This window comes from Mauremys mutica, chromosome 13 (assembly GCF_020497125.1).
Source record: "Mauremys mutica isolate MM-2020 ecotype Southern chromosome 13, ASM2049712v1, whole genome shotgun sequence".
Classification (NCBI taxonomy): Eukaryota; Metazoa; Chordata; order Testudines; family Geoemydidae; genus Mauremys; species Mauremys mutica.
In genome coordinates this window covers 24,175,788-24,201,495 of record NC_059084.1, presented here as the reverse complement: position 1 = coordinate 24,201,495, position 25,708 = coordinate 24,175,788, and the positions used below count along the sequence as shown (strand labels likewise).

At 45.3% G+C, this 25,708-nt stretch overlaps 1 long non-coding RNA gene across 2 annotated transcripts in view; it reads left to right on the top strand.

Moving 5' to 3' along the window:
* The window catches only part of LOC123348908, a 199,858-nt gene that overhangs the window by 9,741 nt on the left and 164,409 nt on the right, over positions 1-25,708 (top strand). The window contains exons 1-2 of one of the 2 annotated variants that reach the window (XR_006573279.1): positions 118-181; positions 22,458-22,577. This is a non-coding gene — a long non-coding RNA (uncharacterized LOC123348908). Of the gene's footprint in view, positions 1-117; positions 182-22,457; positions 22,578-25,708 lie in introns of those variants that run through there. The other variant, XR_006573280.1, reaches the window with a different exon arrangement.

Below are 25,708 nucleotides of genomic sequence, written 5' to 3'. Positions count from 1 at the left end.
AGGGTTTGCTGGTATAGCTGTACAAGGAGTGATATTGCCACCCTCCGATCACTAGGTTAGAGTGGAAGCAGAATGGTGGGGCATTGTGAGGGAAGCTTGCATTGCTTCAGTGTTCTGTGTATGTGCAAAAGACGCAGTCTCCATGTTTTAAGGAGAAGAGAAAAGGAGGAGGAGTTGCACTGTACGTAAGAGAGCGGTATGCTTGCTCAGAGCTCTGGTATGAAACTAGAGAAAAGCCTGTTGAGAATCTTTGGGTTAAATTTAGAGGCGAGAGCAGCCAGGTGATGTCATGGTGGGTGTCTGCTATAGACCACCAGACCAGGAGGATGAGGTAGACAAGGTTTTCTTCAGACAGAAGTTTTCAGATTGCAGGTCCTGGTTCTCATGAGGGACTAATATGAGGGGGAAAGGAGTCCAGGAGAGCTGGCTATATTTTAAAGAAGCCTTATTGAGGACGCATGAAGAAATCATCCTGCTGTGCAGAAAGAATAGCAAATATGGCAGGCAACCAGCTTGGCTTAACAGAGAAATCTTCGGTGAGCTTAAACACAAAAAGGAAGCTTACAAGAAGTGGAAACTTGGACAGATGACTAGGGAGGAGTATAAACATATTGCTCGAACATGCAAGGGTGTAATCAGGAAGGCCAAAGCACAATTGGAGCTGCGGCTAACAAGGCATGTGAAGGGTAACAAAAAGGGTTTCTACAGATATGTTAGCAACAAAAAGGTCAGGGAAAGTGTGGGACCCTTACTGAATGGGGGAGGCAACCTAGTGACAGATGATGTGGAAAAAGCTGAAGTACTCACCTCAGTCCCTGGAAAAATCATGGAACCAGGTCCTCAAGGAATCCATTTTGAAGCACTTGGAGGAGAGGAAGGTGATCAGGAACAGTCAAGAAGCTGGATATGAGTTAACCGTGTGCCCTTGTTGCCAAGAAGGCTAACGGCATATTGGGCTGCATTAGTAGAAGCATTGCCAGCCGATCAAAGGAAGTGATTATTCCCCTCTATTTGGCACTGGTAAGGCCACATCTGGAGTATTGTGTCCAGTTTGGGCCCCCCCACTACAGAAAGGATGTGGACAAATTGGAGAGAGTCCAGTGGAGGGCAACAAAAATGATTAGGGGGCTGGGGCACATGACTTATGAGGAGAGGCTGAGGGAACTGGGGTTATTTAGTCTGCAGAAGAGAAGAGTGAGAGGGGATTTGATAGCAGCCTTCAACTACCTGAAGGAGGGTTCCAAAGAGGATGGAACGTGGCTGCTGTCAGTGGTGGCAGATGACAGAACAAGGAGTAATGGTCTCAAGTTGCAGAGGGGGAGGTCTAGGTTGGATATTAGGAAAAACTATTTCACTAGGAGGGTGGTGAAGCACTGGAATGGGTTACCAAGGGAGGTGGTGGAATCTCCATCCTTAGAGGTTTTTAAGGCCCTGCTTGACAAAGCCCTGGCTGGGATAATTTAGTTGTGGTTGGTCCTGCTTTGAGCAGGGGGTTGGACTAGTTCAGTGGTTCTCAAACTAGGGTCGCCGCTTGTTCAGGAAAAAACCCTGGTGGGCCGGGCCAGTTTGTTTACCTGCCGCGTCTGCAGGTTTGGCCAGTCGCGGCTCCCACTGGCTGTGGATCGCTGCTCCAGGCTAATGGGGGCTGCAGGAAGGGCAGTCAGCACGTCCCTTGGCCTGCGCCACTTCCTGCAGCTCCCATTGGCCTGGAGCGGCGAACCGTGGCCAGTGGGAGCCACAACTGGCCGAACCCGCAGACGCGGCAGGTAAACAAACCAGCCCGGCCCACCAGGGGCTTTCCCTGAACAAGCAGTGGCCCTAGTTTGAGAATCACTGGACTAGATGACCTCCTGAGGTCTCTTCCAACCCTAATCTTCTATGATTCTATGAAGTCCTGTAGGATTTAACAGGGGGGATGCCAAGAAGGGTTGTTCAGAAAATCAAAAGGGCTTTATAGAAATTACTTCTGTCTATTGACAGAGATCCCACTGGACAGGGAATCCTATGCAGCCCATGAAACAAAAAACAAATTTTCTTTGTCAGTTGTCATAGCCAGAAGAGGGAGGGCAGGGGGATTATTGTTTTAATGATGTTATGGTGTCCTTCTCTGTATGTTAAATGTACTAAGAAACCTGACGACTGCACAGTTGAAAGCCCAGCCCAGTGCCAACATTAAATATATGCTGCATCAGTCAATATATCATTTTAAAATTAGTTTCCAAATTACCTCCAATATCAGAAAGAAGATACCAGTGTATAACCTAGGTATAAAGCTCTATCAAGGAGAATCTGCTTTAGCTCTTAGCCATGTATGCACATTACACACAGTTCTGATTCCATCCAGCAGAGGACACTTGTGTGTACAGATCAGCCAATATGTTGAGAGGAAGTACCAAGGAATAATATAGCCCTATATGCTCAAAAGCTGATTTTGGGGGAGGTTTGAAGATTTGGGCTCTACTTATCACGACATATTAAAGTCTAGAACTATTGGTGTTAGCAAACACATTGTGTACATAAGAAAACAGAAATGAGATAAATATTTACATTCCCTGAAACTCTGGAAGGTATGAGATCTTCTGGAATTGTGCTCTAAGCAATTTTTCATCCTTAAGCTCACAAGCAGATGATCTTTCAAAGCCCAAACTCCCTTGGGCGTTGACATAAAAGGAAAATGTCTGCATGTCAAAAATAATACAAGGTTTGGTGGGTAAGAATGGAGATAGAGTCTCAGCTAATGTAAATTGGTGTCCAGGTTTCTGAGCTCCTAGTGGTAACACTGTCCTGTTGGTACTTGGGTTCTTTCTTTTTCCTTACAAAATGCTGTGCAATGGGCTAGTGTCTGTGCCACTAATGCATGGATGAGGCTGTGGGAACTGAGTGAACAGAAAGGCGAGCTCTTTGATAGCCCCATAAATATAGTGACAATCAGCTGCTTCCTAGGAAATATAGAACTAGTTTGATGCCCACACCTATCCTGATGCCCAGCAGGGGTAGAAAACCTCATAAAAGTCCATAATTGATAAATAGGATTTGGATCAGTTGGGATACTTGTAACATTTGTTGAAATGTTGCAGTGGTGCTTTAAGAAGAGAAACAAAGCAGATCTGTGCTGTAGTTTTTTTTGAATGATAGGGAATGATAACTTGGGCTGGTTGAAAAGAAATAAGCAGGCCATGACTGCTGCTTGCTGTAGCTGAGTGATAATAAGAACTTACAGCACCCACCTATACAACTGCTTTCCCTTCCTTCCCTCTGTCCAATGTGTCCACAGTGATTTTATGACCAGGTTATATTAACCCTTTCATTCCTCCTGGAGCCTGCATGTGTCTTGGCAGCCGTTTTCAGGTAAAAGTGCATTCTTTGGACCATACTAGAAGCAGTGGAAGGCCAAGTTCCAGACCTAGCTGGTATTTCATTCAGCATGGAAGGGGCTAAAGGCATCCATTATGTGCCCAGTGAGTATTTGGAGTGGGATTAGCACTCTGCATTGACCTGATTCTGTGCCCAGGGACATCGGGGGGGAGTCTCTAGTTGTCTGGAGATAGAGGTTGGCTCAGCTGAACAGATGCATTTTCCAAAGCTGTCAGCTGATTTCCAGCACTTTGGTTGCTGTGTGCCTGACTTGAGGAACCCATCCAGGGCCTGCTTTGCAGAAGAGCCGAACACCCACAACACCAGCTGATGTCAGGGGGGAGCTGCGAGTGCTCAGCGCTTCTTCAAACTAGGCCATAAATGAAAATGACCCTGAACTTGTCCCCTGTCCCTGACTTCAGCGGGGCTTCATGTTGATGCCGGGATGGGAGTCCCCTCCTGGGAGAGGTTGCGGGATTGGGACCTCAGTGCTGATGTGTAACAGTGCTGGGGAAATGAGAGGAGCAGAACAAAGGAGAGAATGCTGGAAAGGGGGTGGGGAAGGATCGCAAAGATTAGACCTCATTAGATACAAGCACTTTAAACATCAGGTCCTATTAAATGTTCACAGTTTAAAACCAGGCCTTATTATACACTAGCAGTTTGCAGATGAAGTCCTACTAAATGGAACTGCTTTGAAATCCCAGGCCTCAGCTGCATTCATTATGAAGATCAGGCCCCATGAAATTTATTCAGTTTGAAGATTAGGCCCTATTAAACACAGGCAGTTCAAAGTTGAAGTCCAATTAAGCACAGGCAGGCAGAGCATTGGTTGCGGAGAGAGAAGAAAACCTGTGGTGCCATTCAGCACATCTGTGGCTCTGTGCTGATTGAAATGAATTAAATAACCTTCCTTCATCTGACCATTCATAGAACCCCGGCTCGCGGTTCTCATTGAATGAATTGAATTACCGCAGCCGCGCTTTAGCAATTCTCCAAATTAATTCTTTAGTGTGATGCAGCCCTGACTTGAGCTCCAGATGGCTGGAGGAGAGAGGCAAGTAACTCCAGCAGAGAGATTTCTGGCTGATGTGGGGCTTGCTGCAGCAGTTGGATGGGTGAGGAAATGTCTCTGGTTTAGCACAGCCCTGAGGCTGTGACCTGTTTGGGTTTGTGATTAATTATTAACAATCATTTTAATGAGTGAGCGCTGAATGCTTCCTGGACACAGGCATGGAGAAACCACTGGACTCCAATCTTCTCAGTTTCTCATAAGCCCATGGAATCTAATGACGCTTGATTTCCTACTAGCCTCTCCTTCTGTCCTGTATATTGTATGCATGTATCTTTCTTCTTCCTCGCATTAATCCCATCAAATGGGGTCTACTGAGTCCTCTCCCTCCAAAGTGCTCTGAAGGTTCAGTGCCATATTCTTTGTCAAAGTGTTTCTCAATGACCAGTCCATGGACTGGTGCTGGTCCTTGAGATCTTCCTGGCATGGTTTAGGAAGCCAGCAAGGTGGTCCCTGGTATCAAAAAGGTTGAGAAACTCTGCCAGTCGATTGCACCACATGCTAACATGCCTTTCTTTATGACATCCTACTACTTCTTCTTGAGTTGAAGATTTCTATCTTTCCTTCAGTCATGCTCTGTTGGACTCTTTCCTATCGAGTTGTCAGGACTGTGCTTTACATGACCAAACCATCTGAACCTGCACTCCTCACATTTCTGTGTATGGGTGTTACTTTTGGCATGTCTCTAACATACATGTTCCTAATGTGGTCTTCCTTGCTGATACCACTCATCCATCTCAACATTCGCATTTCTGTGGGACAGATCATTTGCTCATGTTTCTTCTCTGTTGCCCAATATGCAGCGCCAGCGATTGTATGTCTCCCTCTCTGGTACTAATATGGCCCTTATTCCCGTAGTATCTAAGTGTCTCACCCACTTTAATATATTTATCCTCACAACACCCCTGCGAGGTCAGGCAGTGCTATTATCCCCATTGTACAAGATGGGGGAACTGAGCCACAGACAAGGTAAGGGCTAGTTTCACAATGGGGACTTAGATGCCTAACTACCACTTTAGGTGCCTAAGTCCAACATTTAGGCACCACTGTCATTCACAAAACCACCACTCAGCTGTCACCTAGTCCTTTGGTGCCTGAGTTTCCACCATTAATGTCACCGAGGTGCCTAAATTAAGTGGGAATGTGCACAGAGGCCCAAGTCCTGATGCCTCCCATGCCTAACGCATGACTGAGCCCCAGGAGGATTCTCAGACTAGGTGTCCCCTACCTATCTTGCCTTCGGGGCCTGTCAAGGTTCCTCCTCCACTCTGAACTTTAGAGTACAGATGTGGGGACCTGCATGGAGACTTCTAAGCTTAATTACTAGCTTAGATCTGGTAACACTGCCACCATCCAGAAATTTCAGTGTCTGGATCACTTTCTGTCCCCCCAAAACCTTCCCCTCCCTGGGCAGCCTTGAGAGGCTTTTTCACCAAGTTCCTGGTGAACACCGATCCAATCCCCTTGGATCTTAACACAAGGAAAAAATCAGGTTCTTAAAAAAAATTAATTAAAAGCTTTCACCTTTCTTTTTCTTTTTTTTTAGCTCTGTAAAATCAGGATGGAAAATACTTTACAGGGTAATCAAATTTATATAGCCCAGAGGAACCCCCTCTAGCCTTAGGTTCAAAGTTACAGCAAACAGAGGTAAAATCCTCTCAGCAAAAAGTAACATTTACAAGTTGAGAAAACAAAAATAAGACTAACCTGCCTTGCCTGGCTATTACTTACAAGTTTGAAACATGAGAGACTGATTCAGAAAGATTTGGAGAGCCTGGATTGATGTCTGGTCCCTCTTAGTTCCAAGAGCGAACAACCCCCAAACAAAGAGCACAAACAAAAGACTTCCCTCCACCAAGATTTGAAAGTATCTTGTTGCCTTATTGGTCCTGTGGTCAGGTGTCAGCCAGGCTTACTGAGCTTCTTAACCCTTTACAGGTAAAAGAGACATTAACCCTTAACTATCTGTTTATGACAGGGCCCAAGCTGGTACGTGTGTGCTGAGCCTGTGTAAACCTGCACAACAGACACTGCTGCCAGAGGAGGTGGTGGTGGTGGCAGCACCCTCACCCTTGATAGCCTGGAGATTAGAGCACTCACCTAGGAGATAGGTAGACCTCAGTTCAAATCCCCATTTGGCCAAATTGGGAGCAGGGATCTGAACCTAGGTGTCTCCTCTCATAGGTGAGTGCCCTGACCAGCAGGTTATATATCTGGTGCCAGGGCCTACTCTTCAACAGGGTAGTTTCAAGAGGCCCCATGTGGTGGTAGGGCCTGGATCCTCATAAGCTGAGGATAAACCACCTTATTCCCACCTGAACAATAGCAAGTCCTTAAAAACCAACAGAAAACAGATTGCTCTGTTGGTCTGGAAGAGCCCTGAGCACCCATAAAGAAAGGGAGGGAGGAGGTGATGGTTCCCCTGGTCCGGTTCCCCTGGGTTGAGAACTCATGCTCTGAGGACCAGCCACTAGAGGGAGCCACAACATTCACTTTACAAGCTGCTCTCATCTATTTCCATTGCTTCCTGTTTTAACTGGCAAGAGGAAGATGTGAGTCAGGAAAACATGGCCCATTTTGATGTATTGCGTCAGTGCAATGCAAGCAAGTCTCTTAGGCAAACACTTTTTTAATGTACATGAGATTTCCTTTTTCTTTAATCTTTTTTATCTATTTTTTTTCTGAAGAAGCTGATGAAACGAACCGCCAATCACATCCAACTCTCATCAAGTGCATTAAAGGAAATATTGTTTTGTGCATGGCTCACTTTGAAGGAAACAGTGGGGAGATGATTTAGGAAGGCACCAAAGGTACTCAAGTTAGTTTAGCAGCATTTATAGTGGCAGAAATTCGCTCTCCAAAGTAATTAAGACATAGGCAGTTGCACACAATGTACTAACGCTGAGTCACTACAGCAAGTTTTCATTCAGCTTCCAAGTCCCTGTTTCTCATCAGTGCCATAGAAATTGCTCCAGAAATACTGTTCCACTTAAACGGAGTCAAGGGCAGAAAGACTTGGGGATGGAGGGACAGAAAGTTAATGTACTGTGTACTTCAAAACTGGAGACCTGAGTTCAAATACATCCAGTTTTAGCATATGTTCGGATGTCTTGGCATAATTTTAAGTGTCTGTCCACATTTCAAAACTGCTGCAGAATAGGAGGCTGTGTTTAAGAGAGGCCACTGACTGGACTACAGTGCTGTGCAGTGAGTCACGATGAAGGTAATTGGTAAGAGCAGTGCAGGGTTCCAGGACTGGAATGACAAGGGGTGTAAATAAAAGAAGCGCTTTACACAATGCATAATTAACCTGTGGAACTCATTGCCACAAGATATCGAGACAGATTGCTTGGTAAGATTTAAAAAAAGATTAGACTTGCAGAGAGATATTGAACTCCCACAGTTTCATGAGGCAGACTGCTGGGACGAGCCAGACATTAACCTGGGTCGGAAAAACTTACCCTATTGCAGTTATTCCATGATTGTCCTCTAGATGGTTTCTTGCACCTTCTTCTGAAGCACCTAGGGCTGGCCACTGTCAGAGACAGGATACTAGACTAGACCCACTGTTGGTTTGATTGGGTATGTCAATTCCAGTGTTCCTGTGGGTGCTGCAGGTCAGGACTGAATTGTTTCAGCAGAGCTGGGTGGGGGCAGCGCAATGCAATAGCAAGGAGTGCTGCAGGTCAGGCCAGTGGTGCACTGGCAGAGCTGCTGAGATGTAACTGCTGATGCTAAGGACTTGTCTACGCATGGGGTTATTCAGGAATAGCTACTCCTGAATAACTCTCTGTGTGGACAAGCCCTCTAGACAGAGCTTAGCCCTTCCATTTTTATAAGCACTAAATTCACTAACCCTAGTGAAATAAAGAAATGAAATGCAATATCATTAGATCACTAAAGAGATTGTTGCTGCATGTATCTGGCTAAGAGCTGGAGAGCAAGATGATAACTGGCCTGCACTACATGTGGAACTGGCTTCTCAAGGCAATTTGCATTCCTTGGAGGAGATCTAGGTGGGGAGGAAGCGGAGTGAGGAGGACTCTTAAAGCTCCTAGGAAATTACTTGCTCTGTATCAGTGACTTTAGGTTCAGAATTTAATAATGGGTCAGATCGTGCTTCAAGATTGCAAATATTGTAAACCATGAGATTTGAGGGTTCGCTGTTTTGTTGCGCTTGAGTGATAGATCGCTGCCCTTTTGTCACAGACATATCACAGCTGAGGTTAATAAAACCACATTAAAAATTCATTCCAATCAGCAGAGACAAGAGTTCTAGGCATGAGCTCTGCTATAGGGGCTCCCACTGGATCGTATTCGATGCTTATCAGACTCTTATGCCAAAACAGTCCACAGTCTTCTCTTAGGGCTTGTCTACATGAACAATTAGACTGCGGCAAGTTGGGGAGTAACTCTACCCCATGCTAGCCAGCTGCGGACTAACTGTCCACGTTCACCCTGCGGATGTGCGTTAACAGCTCGTTCGAGTGCTTTGAGCTAAGTCCTCTTTGAAATGAGACTAGCTCAAAGCGCATTTGTTGTTCACGTAGACATGCCTTTAGACAGTGAATGCCTCAGGCAAGGACGGCCTCTTTGTGTGTGTGTGTGTACGTTGCTTTGCACACTGGGGTCCTGATCCACACTGGGGCCTCTGGGTACTACCACGAGAATAATAAATCATAGTAGCTGTTTCACTCTTGCCTTGCATCCCCCCGAGTTAGTAACTTGCACTCAGTAAGGATCTCCATGCTTTTGGTTCGAGCCCTCCTCTAGTGGTCATGCTCTCCCATGCTATGAGACAAGCCTGGAGTCACTTGATTAATTTAGTGGCAGGTCAGGGCCGCCCAGAGGATTCAGGGGGCCTGTGGTCTTTGGCAGTGGGGGGGCCCCCGCCGCCGAATTGCTGCTGAAGACCCGGCACTTCAGCGGCGGGTCCTGGGGTGGAAGGACCCCCCCGCTACGGGTCTTCAGGGCACTTCGGCGGCGGGTCCTGGAGCGGAAGGACCCCCTGCCGCCAAATTATCCCCGAAGACCCGGAACAGAAGAAGCTCTGGGGGCCCGGGCCCCGTGAGAGTTTTCTGGGACCCCTGGAGCGAGTGAAGGACCCCGCTCCAGGGGCCCAAAAAAACTCTCGTGGGGGCCCCTGTGGGGCCTGGGGCAAATTGCCCCACTTCCCCCCCCCGCCCACGGGCAGCTCTGTGGCAGGTAACTTTAGAACAAATTCTTTGCTGCAGAGCGTGATCACCATGAGCATCCCAGTCAGCGCCTCAGGCAAGTCACAGAGCCAGACTTGGGAGATGGACTTTTCAACGTGCAGAGTAATTCTATGGCCAATACCATGCCTACTTCTATGGGTTAAGTCTCATCCTTTGGGGTGGAAACTGACTGCACTCTGGGCCGGAAAGGTTTCCACCAGCCCATCTCCGTATACAGCAATGTTCAGCTGTCTGTCTATTATGGCTTGTTTCCCACCTTCCTTTGAAGCATCCGTTATTGGTCATTGCCGGAGGCAGGATCCCAGAGTCAGTGAACCAATGAGCCGATCCATGATGACAAGTCTTTTGTTCCTATGCAACAGAACAAATGTAAAACCATGCCCACCTTTTCCTTGGCATGTTCCTTTCAGCAGAAGAGCCCCTTATTAAATGGAAGCCATGCACGTAAGCTAGTCCCATCTGTCAAGGGAATAGACTGATGAAGGGAAGAACTTTTTAAATGCTTCTAGCCCCTTAGAGTGCCGTGACAATGTGAAAATACATTGTGACTGATTCCACCCCCCTCCTCCCCACGCCCCAGCACGGCTTTGCCCTATAAGTGCTATGGTAATAAATGGAAATGATGAAATCCATTCCTGGGCCTGATGCGTTTTTTATCACGTCTGCAGCTCCCCAAGCTCTTGAAGCCAAAACATATCACAGGAGGCAGAAGGATGTCATTATGGTCCGCACGTCACTTTGCAGCTGCTGGAAATAGGCAACTGTGGCCTATATTTCACCACTTCTGAAAAGCAGAGGAATGTAAAATTCTAAGTGATAATGCGAGTTTTATTTTTATGGGCAGAAGGGGAGCACTGGGCCTTTTCCATGCCAGCCACAGAGAGCATAAAGCTAAATTGAATGCAAAAGTTTGATCTGGATTTTAAAAAATTGGGAAGAGTTGGCAAAGAATTTTGCAGCTAGTGGGCCAGTCAGAATTCCCAAAAGGGAACTTAGGGTAGAGAAGAGGCATTCAAACAACAGGTGCAGCAACCAGCAGTGATCAAACAGCACCAGAGTTACCACTTCATTGAGCGCTAGCATTCAGTTTCCACAAGTAGGGGTCACCATGAGATTTAGTCTGACCAATAATAAGAGGGAGCACTGAGGGTCTTTCTTGACTTACCTTTATTTTTGGGATTAGGCCTTTGTCTATACAAAGAATCAACCAACTTTAACAAGAGTGATTAAACTAGGTTGTGGCCTACCCGTTTTTATAAGGTGACTTGGTCTAGCTTGTGTGGATGGGGCAAAGGCAAATTAAAATCAAAACTATTGTTTAGGCCTCTGTCTTGACTAAATTACACTCTGTTAAACAGGCTGCTTATATAATAGGAGTTGTTTCTGTTGCACAAGCTGGACCAAACTGTTTTGCAAAAGGGAGATGGATTTTCAAAAATGCTTGTTACCTGGATTTTCAAAGGTGCTCAGCATGCAGGTCTCTTTGGAAACTCTAACCAATTATTAAGGTGTGTAAATAGGGTCTGAGCTTGCCTGAAAACTTCACCTGTAGTGGAGCCAATAATTGAGTTTCAGGACTATTGTTAAGTGTGGTTGTGTTTCCAACACAGTTAGAGTTTCATTCACTCTGGCCTTCTCTACACTGCACGAGTGCACTAGCAGCGTGGGAGCACAAATGTAGCCAGGGCTTGGGTATTTTCACCACTCTATTGTCTAGACCTTCTCTGAGTAAGATGCCATGCTAGTAGAAACACCATTGGCCAGACTACACTTCCCCCCCCCAGCAATTCTTGGAGCCAGAAGGGCCCTACCCATGACTGAGCTAATCATGAGAACCACCCTCTTATCTGGGAATAATGAGGATGGCTTAATGGGCAGGGATGGGGGAGAGAAAGATGAGATTAAAAGAATAATAAATTCCATTTCTTGGATCTCAATCTAATTTCAAAGCAACCAGCATCCTGCCTGCCCCCTCCATCTGAGTGAGTGAAGCAATCAGCCCTCCTGACATGCACTCTGCTGTCCACCGTGGCAGCATCCTTCCCCTCTTACCCGCTGCTCACCTTCCTCAAGCTCTCTCCATTAGCATCCACCAGCCCTTCCCTGGGGTAAAGTGAACATGGCATGCTCCAGCACCCTTAGCTAGCCCCACTGCCCCTGATAGGATCTAAGGTATGTCTACATTGCACCCTAAGCCTGAGCTCTGACTCTAGTTTGAGTTTAGCCCCCGCCCCACCTTCCATCCACACACACCAGTCTGATAGGGGCCAGCAGCACTCTGGTCCTAGCGCCTGCTAGAGGGAGTGGTCAGAGCCTGAGTTCTGATGTGGCGTGGGTCTAAGCCCTGTCATTTTGCAGTGTGGACGCAGCTCAAGCCGCAGCCCCGAGTCAGAAGGTCTGCATAGCAAAGCATGGACGCATTAGCACAGCTGTGAGAGCCACAGTCAGCAAGTGTTAAACCCAGGTTTACAATGCAGTGTGGGATGCTCAAGCATGGCCTTGGAGACACCAAGTCCACAAGCTCAGGTTCCACAGACCTGGGCTTCGTGTGCTGTGTAGATCTACCCTAACAGACCCCACTCCACACCTGACAGCCCACAGCAGCTGCCCTTGCCCTCTCTCCAGCCTGCAGGGAAGGGGATTACCCCTGCTCTGCTGGGCTTTACCCTGTGCTGGGGGTGGGGCACTGTTGCCCAGTTGGAAGAGATAGAAAGGGCAGCTCCAGTGCACTGTGCCTACTCCAGGGCGCTGCCCCGCTCAGAGTGCATGGAGGCATCCTTCACTGCAGGAATCTGCTGCCTGCAGCACAGCGGTTTCTGGTGGCCAAAGGGAGGAAATGGCAGGTGGTTCTGACCAAATGCCTGACCAGCCTATGGCTGTGCATGAAATTGTGAATAACCCCAAATGGCAGACCTGGTGATATCATCGTGAGTGCTGCCTGCGCTGGGGAGCTGCAGTGCTGCCCTGACAAGCCTGCTTACAGGGGCTCAAACTGAGCTAAAGCCCATCTTAAAATGGGGTCTAAACCTGATGCCAAATAAACTGCAGGGTGACAAGGGCAAACCCCTGTTACAACTGTGATTCGATGTTTTCAAAACTCTCTTTAAAGGCCACTGTTGACAGGGTCTTAGCATGACCTCTCCCAGTAGAAGAGGCATTACAGGGACTTTGTCTTGAACTGCATATTTCCATCACTTCTGCTGTGTTAATGAGTAATCATAGTTCATGACCAATGTACTGTCTTCCAGGTGACCCCTTGCCTCTGATTCAAGGGTGGGAATGCTGCCCAGAGAACTGGGGAGTACAGTATAATTTCAGTTATGTGAATTCCCTTGATCCAAAAATCCTAGTTCTCCAAATCCACAGTGTGCTTCCCATGCAGCCCTATGCTAGTTAATCCCATCTGTTTATCTGAATGCCCAGTTATCCAAAAGTTTCACATGTCACCCAGACCATTTGGATAAATGGGAGCGTACTGTATATGGAATGTTCTAGCTGTTTTAATTTCCTCAGTCAGTCTCGATGTTTCTGAAATAACACGATGCGTTTTCAAAAGCAAACTGATGGAGCCCTGAGATAAGAGACACCCGGGATGCCAAGACACCAGAATGTTAACCATTGGGATATTGTGGAGATGCCAAGCCCAGGGAGTGGGCCATTTGTGGTGGCCTACTTCACTCGTGGTTTAGTTCATGGGAACTTCTATAGATTAATGCAGGGATCGGCAACCTTTGGCACATGGCCTGTCAGGGAAATCCGCTGGCGGGCCGGGACGGTTTGTTTATCTGCAGCGTCCACAGGTTCAGCCGATTGCATCTTTCACTGGCCACGGTTCACTGTTCCAGGCGAATGGGGGCTGTGGGAAGCGGCGTGGGCCGAGGTATGTGCTGGCTGCCACTTCCTGGAGCCCCCATTGGCCTGGAACGGTGAACCACGGCCAATGGGAGCTGCAATTGGCTGAACCTGCAGATGCTGCAGGTAAACAAACCGTCCCGGCCCACCAGCGGATTTCCGAGACGGGCCACATGCCAAAGGTTTCCGATCCCTGGATTAATGAGAAAAACACAGGAAATGCAAGATAACTCTGAGTATGTATGTGTGTGAGAGAGAGCGATGGGGAGTGGATCAATCAAAAAACAGAAGAACCATGATCATTAGTTAAAGCTCTAAACAGGTCCATTGTCTGCAGGGGAAGAATGCTGCGTGTAGGTGGCAAAAAGATTCAAGTAAGTGAATTCGACACCCTTGCCCTTGTTCTCAAGCTCTTTTCCTGCTTTTCACCCCCAAAGGCTTCTGAAGCTGGCATCTCTCTGATCTGCTGCTACAGTTGATATTCCCCATCCCACCCCCTGCGGGCGCGGGGCCGTTCGATACAAACCACTGCCTGCAGGAATGGCGGCTGGTGAACCGATGAGAAATCTGCCTTTAAATGGGAGGAATTTGTGAGCACGGTTTGCCAGAATTGCAGGGCAACGCTGCTGAGCTGTTGTGCTATTGATTTAGACATTTCCTTGGGGTCTGCATTCTCACTCTTCTTCCTTTTGTTCAGTTTGGGGCTCTGCTGGAAGGTATTGACAGAATCTATTTAATTTATTTCTTAGTGAAAAAGAGAGGCGAAGAGAGGGGGCAGCCATTACAGGGAGACTCTGGTTGAGGCATGTCTTAGCGCTGTAGAATTAAGGTTCATACATGGAACCCCAATGACACCCAACCCAAGTCACCCTGGAGACAGGCTTCCATAGTTCTATGGAAGCTTTTCTCTCACTCTCCTCAGACACCATTATCAGCTACAGCAATCAATAGGGGATGGAACACATTCACTGAGACCTTATCATAATATCGCCTTACAGTTACACTAAGAGAAAGCAAGCATGGCAGGGGGAAATGTTAGGTGTTTTTCCTAGCTCAGTCTGTTCCCCTTTACATTAGAAAACAGCATCTGGGATGAATCTTTTGGGGTATCCCTATAGGAAGAACTTGTGAATGTTGAAGATCCAAAAAGGTAACCAGAATGTACTTGCCCCACACAGATACTCCTTCAGAATCATTTGTCTGTCTCTGATTCCTGTCTATACCCTGAAAAAAGGAACTCATGGGTGGGCAGGTCAGCCCAAGTTTAAGGAGGGTTAGTCAGAATGCATATATTTAATTCCAGTAGCTTGAAAATCTGATCCAAAGGGACAGGAATTTTGTGACTGTCTTCAGTAGAAGAGAAAACTTTTATTCCCATGACCGCTCTCCAAAGTGAGTTTGGTATGTTATTGCCACTTCTCATTGCAAGTCTCATGATCTTTTTTCCTTTCCTTAAGCCCCAGCTCCTGGAGTCAAATGAGTATGTGAGAATCTCGGCTTTCATTTTTTCCAAAAAATAAGTTTCTAGCCTCCAGGGCTGCTGAGAAAAGCTGGCAAATGTGACCCTTATGATTCAAAAACCAGCAGGCAGCTAAAAAGAACCCCAAATGTTGTCATATTTTAAAAATCTCATGATTTTTAAGTCAATCTCATGATTTGGGGAAGGGGCTTGACTTATTGGCATTGGCCATACTGATGACTCCATGCCACTTCTCTCAAAAACAAACAAAAACCACCAGAGGCCATATGAAAGAATCTCACAACTTCCTAATTCCCTAATGAACATTTGTTCTGACTCTTGGGTAGTCGTTTGCCCCTCCGTTAAGTACGTAAAATGTAAGCAGGAACACTGTTACACTGTTCTGCACTTCCGTAAATGAGGCATGAGCGTGCAAAGCAACGCAGAATTAGGCCTTTGGTCTCTCCACATTACTACTTTTGAATCTGTGACCTGTCTCCCTCTTACAGCATTTCCAGGGGAATTGCAATGGGTCAGGAGCATTCCAGGCATAAGCAGAAGATGATTTCCTTTCTAGGAGACGGATTAGTTTCCAGTCCTGCTGGTGTGAGTTTGCATAGGAAAAAGTTGTCTGGTTTACAGGAAAAAAATACTCTGCTTAGTATTAAAATGTGGGCAAAATCATGAAATCTTCACTCAGGCCTTATCTGGCCAAAGTCCCACTGCAAGGCTGAGCAAGGGCTGCAGAATTTGCATCACTAGAAACACTTCTCTGATTTAAAAAAATAAAATAAAAATCCCACAGTCCTTAGGCAAAACTCCTCCTGATTGCAGTGGGGGCCATGATGGAGGAATACCAAGGGGTTTATCCCATAGTCCTTTTCATCTAGGCCTCACAAAAGAGTTGAAAAATGTTGATCTACCAAGATTCTTGTGAAGCAGATAAAACCTTATTCCTGTGTGTCAGAGGGAGACCAGAAACACCACCTTCCCCTGAGCAGAGACTGGACTTTTCTCCTTCCTTCTCCATTTACCATCTAGTGTGAGAGAAGACAGGCTGGATGGATGGTGCAAATCCCATCCCAATGCCTCCCTTCCCTTTCTGTCTCTTCCTGTTTTCTCTGTCCCCTTTCTGCTTCACTTGACTTTAAAATCTTCTCTGCTTCTGGCTGCTCTCTACCCCAAGGTGCTGGGGATGTTGATGCAAAATGGCAGCCAGCGGGTTTATAAGAGGAGCCCTCCAATTATGGTTATAATGGTCATGGAATTGTTATGTTTTGACCTATGAATACTGATATGTACTAATGGTGTGACTACTGTGTGACCAGATCAGCAAGGTAAAGTTACAGTATAATTATGAAGGGTTGATAGAATTTCCCGTATGACCTGTATTGATCCAAGTGAATAGGGGAAAAGAAAACAGGAACACACCTGGAAGACAATGGGACAAGCTGTTAGCTTCACGGACCCTGTTTCCTTGCAAGCCTTGTGAGCTGGGAACTAGAAATCAAAAGGACAGTAAACAGTTAAAAATAGTTTTTCATGGGGAAAAAATGGGATTTAACAGAGAGACACTGACTGCGGATGAGTATGGAGGAGCTGGACCTTTCCAGATCCAGGGAATGGTAAAGCCTTAGGGAAAAGCAGGCATGCATGTTGGCTGGTTTATTGTTTTTCCTGAAATGCTTTTGCTCTAATAAATAATATGTTGCTCGAAGGCTGTTTGGTCACTAATTAGCACTGTCACTGCTCCTGGGAGAGCAGTGCACTGCAGGGTGTGAGCCTTAGTTCCTCCTGCTGAGGCAATCACAATGAGGCCTGCTCTACACCTAAAAATTGGATCTCCCTACATTCATCGCTCGGGGCTGTGAAAAATTCTGCACGATGTGTGATCTAATTAGGTTGGCCTAACCCCCACTGTAGGACGCAGCCAGGTCAACAAGAGAAGTCTTCCATCAACCTAGCGAACTACCTCCTGACAAGGTGGATTACCTAAATCCATGGAAAAACCCTTTCCATCTAAGTAGGAAGCATCTACACTATAGCAGCAATACTGCAGCTATGCCGCTGTAGCGTAGACACACCCTTAGTATCAGGGGACTGCCACTCAGGGCCCAGTCTGAGAGTGGGGGAATTGGGTGTTCCCCCTAGAGTCAGGTGACATCCCAGAAACTAAGACCTGAAGGGGTGGGTGCCTGGGTACTTGAAAAGTCCAGGAAGGTTAGAGGTGCAGCTAGGCCAGGAGCATTAACAATGGCTTTTTGGGGGACCGGACGTGGAGCTGTATCCACATATGTTAGAGTTGGTCAAAACAGAAATTTTGAACAAAAATTTCATTTTCACTGAAAATGTTCAGGTTTTCATTGAAAACCATTTTCAATGACAAACACTATTTTTTTCTTTTCACTGAAATTGTTCATAGGAAAAACAAATAATTTCCAACCAGCTCTAATATATCTAGAGACAGCTTTGGCTGGGAGAGTAGCAATGTTGTGATGTTAGCTGTGGAGGAGATTGTGCCAAGTCATGTGTGTGCATATTTGCTATTTTTATTCACTACCCCTTGCATGCTGTTCTTCTCCTTTGTAATAACAATTCCCTCAGGCACAGGGTGTTGCACCCAGCAATTGGGATACAGGACCATTATTTACAATGTTCTGCTCCCACTGTAAAAGGCAGTGTCACACTAAAGTAGAGAGAGACTAAAGGCCCCGTTTCAAAAGGCATTGTGGTGCCTAAAGATGCAGATAGGTACCTATGCAGATTTTCAAAAGCACAGAGGTGCCTAACTCCTATTGATTTCATTGGGACGTAGGCACCTCAGCACTCTTGGAAAATCCCACTAGATAACTATCTGCATCCTTAGGTGCCTCAGGACCTTTTAAAAATCTGGTCCTAAGTGACTTTACCCAATGTACACCGTAAATTGGTGACCTGGCCAGGAGTAGGATCTAGGAGATCAGCTCTAAGCACGAGAGAATATTGCAAATTTGAAATAATGAAAGGGTATTGATTCAAAACCAACAAAGTTCAAAGTTACCAAACATTGCTTCCTCCCCAGATCAGAAATGCTGCCTGATGCAGGTGATCCCCTATTCACAGTTTAACTCACTACACCCAGTTCAGACATGGTCTGGTTCTTTGAGCCATTCTCCCACCATGTACAGGCAGAAACATCTGACCCTTGGATAAGTTGAGAATCCAAGCACATTTGTCTCAGTGGCATTCTAATGCAGCAGCTGTCTTCTGCTCCCCAAACAGGCATATGGGCCTTTGGTACCTATCTGTTGTCTGCTGTGATACTGTGTGAAATCTCCTTTAGGACATGTGGTTTGAACAGCATTTGGTATGAGACTGTTGAAATCAGGTAGAAGTATAATACAGCTCAGGTTTTAAGGGCAAGATGCCCATTTTCAGATAATGGAGCTATTTGGCCTGCTGCAGGTGTGAATCAAAATAGTATGTAGCGCTGTTACTGCAAAACAAAGCATTTTCAGTGCTCCTTGCTGATTCTTGCAGACAGGGGCACCTCGGCTGTATTTCAGTGGGAAATCAAGGCTTTGATGTTGGTTTTCTGACAGACAGGGACACATGAGGTTTATTGCTCACATACCAGTACCATGTGATCTGGGATACAAGCTGCTTTATGCTGATTGAAAGCCTTGGGACGATGCTGGAGAATCAGTAAGTTTTCCTTTTCTTTATGCCCATACCAGAGGCGAGTTGCAAGTTCTGATCCTTGCATTCAACTGGAAACCTTCTTTCTGCCACAAATACATGCACTGTTTCTGGATTCATTCCCTATTCATTTTCTTCTACCCCATGGGACTGAATCCCAGCCCTTCTTAGCAAACATGATTTGGAAGCGTTGCATACTGAGTCTTGAAGCTTTTGTCTAGGGGTTCACAGAATGGATTCACAGAAAGCTCCAGATATATTTGAATCAGGTTTGCAGAGGACTGGCTGTCGAACTAGAATACAGTGAAAATCCTGGCCTGTAATAATCTGGCTATTTTGTATGTGCACTACTGCCCCCTACTGGAGGGAATGTCAGACTTCCTCATCTGCATGAGATCATAAGGTTACCTGGTGGGTGACCTGAGGCCTACAGTGAAGATATTAGCCCTAATATGAGCTTCTCATTTAGCTAACCAACCAGAGATGTTGCAGTAAAAGGCGGAGACTCTACAGCATTTTGTAACCTATTTTTGTTTTCTTGCTGTTGCAGCATGAAGCAGTTATTCTGGGGTTTAATTTCCTTCCCTTGTCACCTGAGCTTTATTGATAAGCTACTGAACAGAGAAGAAAAGAACTGAACTCCAATTTGTCAACATCCTTCTTGAATTGTGGGCACCAGAACTGGACTTACTATTCCAGCAGTGGTCGCACCAGTGACGAATTCAGAGGTTAAATAACCTCTCCACTCCTACTTGAGTTTCCTGTGTTTATGCATCCAAGGATTGCGTTAGTTCTTTGGGCCACACTGTTGCTCTGGGAGCTCATGTTCAGCTGATTATCCAGCAGGATTCCCAAATATTTTCAGAATCACTGCTTCCCAGGATAGAGTCACTCCCCCCTCTCACCCATCTTGTAAGTATGGTCTACCTCCATGACCTACATTCTTTGTTCCTAGATGTATACATTTACATTTAGCCATATTAAAATTAATACTGTTTGTTTGCACCTAGCTTACCAAGCAATCTCTGTGCCAGTGACCTGTCCTTTTCATTATTTACCACTCCCTCAAGTTTTGTGGTGTTTGCAAACTTTATCAGTGATAATTTTGTTTTCTCCCAGCTCATTGATAAAAATGGTAAATAAGGTAGGGCCAAGAACTGACCCCTGTGAGAGACCACTAGAAACACAATCATTTGATTATGACCCCCCCATTTAGAATTGTTTTGAGACGTATCAGGTGGCCCAGCTTTTAATCCATTTAATGTCTGCCGTATTTTGTATTGTCCTAGTTTTTTAATTAAAATGTCACGTGGTACCAAGTCAAATGCCTTACAGAAGTCTAAGTCAATTACATCAACTCTGTTATCCTTATCAACCAAACTTGTGATTTCATCAATAAAAGATATCAAGTTAGATTAACCGGATCTATTTTCCATAAATCCAATGTGTCTGACATTAATTATATTATCCTCCTTTAATTCTTTATTAATCAAGTCCTGAATCAGCCACTCCATTATCCTGCTTGGGATAGATGTCAGGCTGATAGGCCTATAATTTCCTATCTGGGTCATCTCGTTTACCCTTTTTAAAAATTGGCACAACATTAGCTTTCTTCAAATCTTCTGGAGCTTCCCCGGTGTTCAAAGACTTATTGAAAATAAACGTTAACTGTCCAATGAGTTCCTCAGCCAGCTCTTTTAAAACTTTTGGATGCAAGTTATCTAGGCCAGTGTTTCTCAACCTTTTTGATACCAGGGACCAGCTTGCTGTCTTCCTAAACTGTGTCTGGGAGATCTCAGGGACTGGCACTGCTCCACGGACTGATTGTTCAGAAACGCTATCTAGACCATCTGATTTAAAAAAGTCTCACTTTAGGAGCTGCTGTTTAATATCTTCCCGAGTTTCTATTGAAATGGAAGGTATTTCATCACCATGATATGGTATGACTATATCATCTGTTTTCTTTTCCCAGCTACAGAACAAATATTTATGGAACACTTCTTCCTTTTCTGTACTATTATAGATAGTTCTACCACTTCCATTGAGTAATGCACCAATACCATTGTTAGGATTCTTGTTGTCCTTAATACATTAAAAAGAACCCTTCCTTATTATCTTTAACTCTGCTGGCCATAGAGTTCTCCTTGTATCCCTTGGCTTCCCTTACTGTTGTTTTCTGATTTTATGGGAATCCCCTTTATCCTTGTAAGAGTGCCTGGTTCACATTTTCTGTCATTCATTCTTCTATACACCTCTTCTGTGTCCCCTCTTATCCATCTTCTCTCTCCACCGTGTAGTCCTAGTACTTTTGCTCTCTCCTCATAGAAGACTTTCAAAAGGCTTGAGGTGGCTGCAAACACAATGAGAAGAGTTGTGGGATGAGTGGGAGTCTAATTGGCTAAGACTGCTTGGGGAACCATCAGCTGGCAGTCGAGAAGCATCTGGCTTTCACCTTATTATTTTTTTGGATTGTGTTTGTTTTCATTTTGTGATAATCTGTGTAACCATCTGTACAACCTGGGAGATTAAGGCTCATTGAGGCACATATGGAAAGGACACTAATAATGTTCTTAGTTGAAGAGATTACAACAATCCAAAGATGTTTATAGCCAGACGCACACATACAATGGGAAATGTCTGAAAGGTCAAAACCTGACCCTTCCCAGCAGCATCAAACGACACCACTTAGACTGTAAACTCTTTGGGACAGGGACCACCTCTTGGTTCTGTATTTGTACAGCACCTTGCACAGTGAGGTCCTACTCCATGACTGGGGCTTGTAGGTGCTGCCACAATACAAAAAACCCCCTAACAATAATATTATATTCCAATGGCCTTGCAGTCACTAGCTACACTGAGCCACTTGCTCCTCTGCCACGCAGAACAATATGGTTTCACATAAGCATCTTCCATAAAGTATACCACAAAATTCTTTACCATAATGTTGGAGGTGCTGCTTCATTGCACCCAGCTATAGACTACACAGTCTTAGATATTCAAGAACCCATTTTATATAGACACAACATTGGCAGGAGCACTGGAGTTATTCCTTTTTTTTTTCTTTTCTTTTTATAAAAGTGCCATGGATCTCTGAATGTTACTAGGGATTCCGGTGAATTTGAGCCATACTCTTAATGGAAGGCCTAAGAGATGGTTTGAAAGGAGCAGTGCCTTTTGCCAAGGGTGGTCATCTGGTCTAGGAGTTAAGGGAAGAGATCATTCCTGTGAAACTAGGATGCTAAAAAGATGTACACAGATGACCAAAGATATGTGGGTTTTTTTGTTTTTGTTTTTTGCAGTGTTGGATGTGATGCATGTATTTGTGTGTATTGCGTTCTGTAGACACCCATTGAAAATGATGCTTCTTGAAATTTTGAACCTTTTTTATTCATGTGTCACCTGCAAATAATAAATACATGGAATTTTTTTAAAGTTGTCAGCAGGAAGACCCTCTTAGCATCTTGCCCTGCAGGCAGCAACTCTCACACTGTGGTCGCCTCTCTAGTACTATGCTGTAAATTTGAGCTGGTTGACATTTTCAGTCCAGAACTGTTTTAACCAAAACATGCACCAAAAAATCAATATCAGAAAATGGCAAAAAATTGCTGGTTTTCAATTTAACTCAATTTCTGTATTGATTTTAATCAATTTTTTGTTTATCATTTTCCATCTTCAAAATAAGATTTTAAAAAATAAATTGTTTTTTTAAATGTTTTTTAAGGGTGAAAAAAATCCCAGCCCATGGTTAAGCTAACCAAAAATTTCATTTTTAAATGTTTATTTCAGAAATGGAAAACAATAACTGAAAATTTTTGTTTATTTTCAGAACGAAACAAAAATTATTTCAAAATGTTACGCACCATGTTTCGGCCAACTCTACTTTGAATATTGGAGAGGAGCCTAAATGCTGGGGGTAGACTTGATCCCGTATCTTTCTGACGCTAAGGTAAGCGTGCTACCAGCTGAACCACCTACTGATGCGCAATGTTAGCAGCAAGATATTGGGGAACTCTTTCTTTAGCTGTGTAAACATCATCCTCTGCAAGTTTTTCCTAGTTACATATGTTAAGCATTAATATAATGTTTTTGCACAGATGCAATTTCCTGTGAAACTGAGGCTTTTAACATATGCTTGTAGCAACATGTCCTCCTCATCCTTTTGTTATGTGTTATTAAGAGGGATGTAAACAGCATCAACTAAAATAAGAAATGATTCACACCTTTGAAGCAGGGCCCACAAGGGCATTCTTGTGCACAAGCAACTTTCGTCTGTTACCCTGTGATCCAGCGCATAGGATATTTTATTCATCCACGTTTGAGAGCCATTGATATTGAATGTCTGGTGAAGGAGTGGCAGAAGTTTGCTGAAGGTGCTTCAGATCAAACACTGGGCGAATGGCAAAAAAGCAAAGGTGAATGGCTGGATCCCAAATGAGATCCTGCAATAATAAATATGATGGGAATTAAAAATGGTAGCACTGCAAATGGTGGTCCTTGTGGATGTGCTGGAGCAGTGTTTGTCTATATAGTGCCGATGAGGAGCACTTGGCTCTGGTGTGTTGCTAAAGCAAAGCCAAAATGGTTCACTAAGACTGTGTGGACAGGACTTGGGGTTTAGTGCCTCATTTTAGAAAGATTATGGTAACTTAATGAGGCTGAAAACAGCTGATGAGAAGAGATCAGTTGAGGAGTATAATACAACTAAAGGGCTAGATTGTGTAGTCCTTACCCATGTAAATAGTTGTGTTGGAGCCAATGAGATTAACTAACGTGAGCCATGAGGCGCTATCTGGCTAGGCTTGAAACCTTTAATATTAGTATGCTGAAAGCCTGCACATATGTTCTTCTTTCATATGATGATCTCAAACCACTTATGAACATTTTGCATAAACATCCTTTTACTCTCACAACTCCCCTGTGAGGTAGACAAGTGTTTAGTTGTTTTTAACAGATGAGTTACTAAGAAGTTGAAAGCAAAATGCTCAGATCTACTCACTAATTTTTGGTGGCCACCTTTAGAGTGCTTATGGGCTGATTTTCAGAAATACTGAGCCCCCACAAATCCTATTGAAGTCAGTGGCAGCAGTGGCTGCCCAGTTCCTTTGAAAATCACGTTATTGAAGCCTGGTGTTTCAGATGTGCTGAGCAGCCACAAATCCAATTCAAGCAAATGAGAGTTATGAGTGCTCAGTGCTTCTGAAAATCAGGTCCAAAGTGTTTTAAGCTGGACAGCCCCAGAATTAGTGAACCCTTCTGAAAATGCTGGCCTAAATGACTCGCCAAAGGCCACATGGAAGATCTATGAGTAGAAACCTGTTCTCTGAACTCCATTCCTGGCTACTGCAAGCCTAGTCTACTGCCTCCTTCAGGTAAGCAACCAGAAGCACAAACTGGATCTCCTGGGAAAACAGAGGAAATATTACTCTGTACCAGCAGCTTGTTGGAATATCCATGTTACATGGGTGTGTGTGTGTGTTTTGAAGATACACTTCTCCGGTGTATGAACACAGAACTTCCTGTTAAGAGTTTTCAGGGGCCCAGTGCCAGAGGACTCTGGGTTCATTGCAGAGTCACCTTTGGAAACCCCAGTTCACATTTACACAATTGACAAAACATTTGATGGGTCTCACTCATAGGTGCTGGAATCAAGGTTGGTGGGGGTGCTGCTGCACACCCTGGCTTGAAATGGTTTCCACTTGATGATTGCCTGTTCTGTTCATTCCATCTGGGGCACCTGGCACTGGCCACTGTCAGAAGACAGGATACTGGGCTAGATAGATGGACCTTTGATCTGACTCAGTATGGCTGCTCTTATGTTCTTATTATATACAGGATTTATGCATTGGTTCAATGGCTCTCAGCACCTGCACTATACAAATTGTTCCAGCACCCCTGGTTTCACCTTAGCTATCATGGGTTCATTTCTGCTCTTAGGCACCAGTGCACAAGTCCTGTGAGCTTCAGTGGGAACTCAAGCGGGTTATGGGAGGGCAGAATCAGACTCCATTTTGCTAAATCACAAAAGCACCACCCATTTGGTAGTTTCTTCTCAGGAGACGTCCCAGCCTCAGACAGCAGAGGTGTCAGGGTTGAACTGTGTGAGAGTGGGGGTGGAGTGAAGCTTGCCAGTCCCCTCACTCAGTTCACTCCAGATTCTTTGGCCAGTGCTGTGTGAATGATAGTTGTTTTGAGGCACTCCAGACAGAGTGGATGCCAGTGCCATTTGTGGGCCCTCTTTGCTTTTCACCCATGCTTAGGCCCTGCGATGGCTGGGCTGATTTTCTTCTTTAAAGGGGTAAGGTGTTCATTCTAATGCCCATGGTTCAGCGGTAGCAATAGTCATGCCACTGCTCTTTGACAAATGCCCCATGCATGGCTGCTAGGCCTGGGAATACTGCAAATCAGCATGACCTTCCTTGACGAGTCAGATTTATGTACTCAGGTTTGGCCACCGATGAGTAATGCGGCCTGTGCAAATTGTGCAACTAAACCTCGTATTTCAGAGACTGTGATGACATATTCCCCACCGGGGCAGAGAGCTGCCTCTTCCATGGGGCACGTTTTATTAGGAGATAGCGCTCAGCCCCCTGCCAGGTTTCCCTTCTACCCCTAGGGGGCTTAGAGAAAGCACCGCCTCTCAGAGTTACAATTCATCCCTGTTCTGGGGGGAAGGGAGGGAAAAGCAACTGACTGCAGCCCTTGAAAGAATACAGCTGCTGTGTCTCCCCGTGCTTAGCCAGCTCCTGGCTCAGGGAATGGAGGGTGCAGCCCTGTCTCTCCCCACGGCACGCCCCTCTCCTTCCCCTCCCCACCCCTGGCACTTTCTTGCAGGGGGAGTACTGATATGGACTCAGCGGCGAATGAGAACAAACACAGGCTGCAACTTCAACTTAACACTGGGGAGGGGCATTACGCGCCATCACCCAGACTCTTTCCTACCAGGCATGTTAAGTGGTTCCACTGCAGGGGTTACAGGGCTCTTACAGTATAACCCTTAATTTGGAGTAGATTTTCCTACGACTTAGCTCGCTCTTCTGAATTCTTATCCACCCCCTGCGAGGGGACGGGTACGAAACC